A 5,497-nucleotide genomic window follows, 5' to 3' on the forward strand; every position below is an offset into this window, starting at 1 on the left:
GTTTTACCATTCCGCATATATACCTACTAACGTTTGAATTAAGAACACCTCTTTCTAGGCAAGAACGCGGCCTAAAATTTGTCTATTACATCAGCACATCTTAGGCTGTATCCTCTGTTACTTTATCCCCTGGGAAAGGACATAATTTTATCTTGTCCAACCCCCATTACCCCCGCGCATTGGCGCATGTGTGCAAAAAATATGCGCCAACAAGTATAATAAAAAACGGTATAATAAAGAACAAGTATAATAAAAAACGGGAAAATAATTTTATCCCTTATCAGGGGTATAATCGGGGGATATAATTTTAATCTCCTGCCTATGCTAGCCCTGCTGAGAGTTGGAAAGCTGTGGGAAAAGATTAATTTTTATCCTTTCCCGGAGATATAATTGTCTCCTGCCCATGCTCATCCCCGGGGAAAGGATGAAAATTTATCTGCTCCCTCAGCTTTTTCAACTCCTAGAGAACTGGCGCACAAGTGGAAATAATATCCAAATAATATATGCGTATTAACAAACGGGGGTGAATTCTCCTATTACATTTTCCCTTGATTTAGCAGGTGGACACGTTAATTATATCCCCTGTCAGGGGATATCATCATCATCATATAACTTTTGTCTTCTGCCTGTGCTAGCCCTGCATGGGACGTCCTTAAAGTTGGGTTACTCTATCTAAAAATGGCTATGCATCATTATTTAATTATGTTGTGACATGTACCAATTGCTGGTACCAATTTCGACTTTAGCTATTTATGCTAAAGGACCTTTTTATGAATGATATATAACTGGATTATGGTTTTAATTTGAACGTTATAAACGTTGTTTTAAAAATTATGGGTTATACAATTTTGCAAGTGGCAACATAGGTTCTTTTAGTGTAAGATTTTACGTTCCTATATTTAAAAAAAATAAGTACCTCAAAAGCACAATCGCTCGGCTTTACTTATTGGTGTTCAAATAAAACCCACCTCAACATTTACCATTTATTTAAAGACTTATGTTATTATGTATGTATTTGGCATGTGAATGAATTGTAATTTAATTTTAAATATGACTTATCATTCTGCGGTTAATTTATCATAGTTAAATTATTTAAGTAGAATCTCACATCTCAACTTAATAACTGTACTTATATCCTTTTATTTGTGTTTCTATGAACTTTTAATACACAACTTCATTAATGAGTTTAAGAAGAGTGAGAAGTTTAAAAGATGCTTTGCCTTTGTATATGTCAACAATTATGCCACGAATACAAACTATTTTTTAAACTTTTCACGTCTGTATTTGTTACAGTGTAACATTATGAATACAAACTCCCTTATGCTCTTTGTTACGTTTGTATTCGTAAAAGAAGTTACGTAACGTCATGAATAAAAACTCTCTTCTTCCCGTAGTCTCGTTTGTATTCATTATGTATGTAACTTCATGAATACAAAGTCTCTTCTTGGAAACTGCCACTTACAATGGTTAACGATGTTGTCACGATCATAATCTCTATTCTTCAAATAATAAAATTTGGAAACAAAGTTGCTAAGAATAAACTCTGTTCTTCTCAATTTAACGTTTGTATCCGTAAACAATCTTGTCAAGAATACAATTTCTCTTATCCTAATTTTTTCGATTGTTTTGGTAAACAACGTTGTCACGAATACGTACTCTTTTACTCGACGTGATATTTATATGCGTCAATGTTAATGCCATGAATATAAGTGACTATACTGGAAAGGTAAAATGATGTCGAAAAATAATGGAAATGAAGTTGGAGTACGAAACAAAGTTCATATAAACACACCAATGTAATTGTTATAAATCTGTTAAACCACACAACACTGTTAATCGTAGAGGCACATTTCATTTAAGTTTTGCTTGAACACTTATTTGTGGTACTTAGTGATAGTTAGTTTATAATAGAATTAGCATTTTAAATAGAATTAGCTTAGTTCGTGGATTAATAATATCCACATGAGAAATGTGATATTATTGAGTCTTTGTATAAGCCTCCGTTAGTGAAAAATTCTTTTAAAATAAAGTGCTTTGCAAAATGTACCTTGTTATTTATTGTAATAAAACACCTCTGTCCTTGTTGAATATTTATTTAACATATAAATACATTTATTATTATCACAATCAGTCAGACGTGACAGCTTAATACATTTTTTGTCGATTACATTGATCTAGCAAATGCTCACAAATTACTAAAAAGATATATTATGAAGAATTTAGTTGGTCAAGAATTCCAATGGACGAAATTGAGCAATGACTTCTAGATAGCCAATTTTTTCTTACCTGCCTTAAAACACACACAATCTTTTTATCACTATAGTCGAAAATTTGTATTATTTCATAAAGTTTTTTTTGTCGTTATTAAAACTAAAAACTATCGAAAACATTGCCACAAAAATACAGGTAAGAACAAATTAACTACACGTCGTTTTACACGATGACTATATAAACAAAAGGAAGTACAATTCTTGCGATACCAACAAACTAATGCATTGTTCGTTTCATTGACATTGAAACAAAACGTTTTGTGTTAATAATTGTGAAACGATATTAAATTGTGAAATTCCTTCTCACTGTGGGAGGAGACCCGTGCTCTGTAGTGATCTGGTAACGGGTTGATAAGATGTAGATGACAATGATGATTTTTAATTGTTTAACAGTTGTAACTCATTTTTTTTCTATCTTCTGGATGTAGCTGCCATTATCAGAGCTGCAAGCTACTAATGTGTTACACATCATATTAAACCATTGAAAATTTCAAATTCGTGCGGTTGGCTGCTCAAATCAGCGGCAAGACAACTTACCTACTAGTCTTTAGGTACATTACTGTGAGTCATATGATCGATCAAGTACTTATGAAAAAATGATGTTCAACAATGAAAACGTATTAAAAAAAAAAAGCGTGCACGGCTGGTCTAAACAATTGACAAATAAACTTCTTTGAACACTTCACAATAAAAATATTAATTTCATAACAAATACCTAAGTATTTTTTTTAAATAACAATCATGTCGTAAGTTCAATAATAATAGGTACATCATTTTGACTTTCAGCTTTATAATATAAAAACAAATAATTATTGTAATAAAAAATCATTAAATTGATAAATGTAACGAATATTATAGCGAGTAAATTTTAAACATATCACCTAGTTAAAGCAGCTCTCTTATTTAATTACATTGCATTTCACCACTAATTTGAATCAAATAACAAATACAAGTATATATAGGGGTATTCCATGCCAAATCGACCACTTTTGAACCTTACCCCTTTAGATTTCGCTGATTTTTTTTTATCTTTTTCTACTCGATGAAAGACGTTTTTCAGAATTTTTTCAAATTTTTTTATCTAACCCAAAAAATGTAATTACAGTCAAACCTGGGTAAGTGAGAAAACTATAAGTGAGATTAATAGCCAGGACCCGTAATTTTAAGCTCCCAAAACCTCTATTAGCGAGAAACAGAAACCTTTGTAAGAGAGTCGTTATTCCCTCACGGACGAGTGAGACTGCTACTTATCTATACCTCTATAAGCGACAGTCGAGCAAGCAATTTTCGACAAAATTTAAGAATTAGAGAAAAACATTCAAAATACAAAAACAGAAACCCAAACGAAATTCACGGATTTTTTTAAATGTAAATAAGTTCTAAATAAAATAAAATTACATAGTGCATGAATATGTCTTGTTATTGCTGCGTACCTCTATAAGAGAGAAACGCTACCCATGTACCTGCATTAGCGAGAAACTCGGGTTAGTGAGAAACCTCTATAAGCGAGAATGAGATTGTGCTCCCTTGAACTCTCGCTTATCCAGGTTTGACTGTATATGATTTTAAGGTATTATATTCTCCATATATTGTCCGAATTTACCATTATAATGACTAGGATTAATGATTGATGCAGTTAACATTTAATGACTCAAAAATAATGCAACAAATTTTTTTTTCAACTAAATAAAAAAATCGGCCCTCTCTGGGATACACGGGGATAATTGTAGAATTGATTGAAGTTTTTTTTGAGGAACAAAAAAAAGTTTAGAACGACGGACTTCGAAAAAATAACGATTTTATACAAAAAACGCGATTATTTCACAGAAGCAAAATTGCGGAGGTTTAAATTCACAATATTAACTTGGTCTCGGTCGCAATACACCGATACAATATTATACTTTGCGTGATTTTTTTATTTTAGCAAAGCAAAGATTTTTTTATTTTTTTATAAAGTTCAAAAGGGCTAGAAATTAGAGCAGTTTTAAAAAAAAATATATGGATGATATGGACGTTTTAATTAAATCATGACTATTAATGTCATGATATCATTAAAAACGTTAGTATAATAACCTATTCAGCGATGCGTGTTGCTTGTTTTAATGATATCATTACATTAATAGTGATGTCTCAATAGGTTATTAAACTTAAAAAAATTTGGTGTTCCAGTCGAGTCTTAACGAGGCAACAACAACGAATACTTTTTTTTATTCCACTACAAGTTTGCCATTTTCTCCCAAATTACCATATGGTTAGTGAATATGCAATCTAAGATCCGAGCCGAGGCTTTCCATACGCTCGGCCCGACACGAGCGAGTCAGCGAGTGTGTACAGCTGGCATTCTAATTCTTATGTCAAAACAAATATTATAATTACTTTGTATTTTCCAATGTTTGAAATTTGCTTAATCTGCACTAATAATATAAAACTAAGGAGCTTGTTAAAACTGCGCGTTTAAATTACCATCACTCACAATAAATTACCAGAACGACTTAAAATATAATATTTGCATGACAGTCTGCTTAGTAAGGAAGGTATAGTTTTCGTTTATTAACACAGGTGAAATCGAGGGGCACAGAATGGTAAAAAGAAACAGGATACTTTTTTTTTTAAGTAATTAGCGGAACAAGCTAACGGCCCGTGGTGGAAAGCAGGGCACAAGGAAAACGTTCTGTGTGCCTTTGTCCATTAACCTAAAGAGTGGATTTTAAGCCTTATATACCCATGATTGCACCACACAAAAAGCTATTGCAATACATATTATTAAATAAACTATTGCAATAATATTAAACTAATTCTGCACTTATCTAAACTGAGAGTTCGTAAAGCGTCTACATTTTCTCATTTACCACATTAAAAAGTATGATTAGAACTTTTACCACAGTGAATATAAATGGTTTAGTAAACTAACACAGATACACGCAGAGCTAAAGCTAAGTATATTTTCTTACCTATTTTATTATCATTTATTTACCTTTTTGTGACTTTACACTAACATGAAGAAAATATTCTTTTAAATACTATAAGAACATAGATAGATACATAAACACATTTTTTATTTTTTATTTTAAGTGTTTGTATTTATTGTAAATCTATACGTTTTAGTCTATGAGAGAAAGGCGCTAACAAATTAGTTAATACAATAATAATAATAATTATTATTATTATAAAATTATTATTATTATTATAATAGTATATCAAGTCAAGTAGGTCAACTTTGTTTTAAA

Source organism: Pararge aegeria, chromosome 16 (genome assembly GCF_905163445.1).
Source record: "Pararge aegeria chromosome 16, ilParAegt1.1, whole genome shotgun sequence".
NCBI classification, from domain to species: domain Eukaryota; kingdom Metazoa; phylum Arthropoda; class Insecta; order Lepidoptera; family Nymphalidae; genus Pararge; species Pararge aegeria.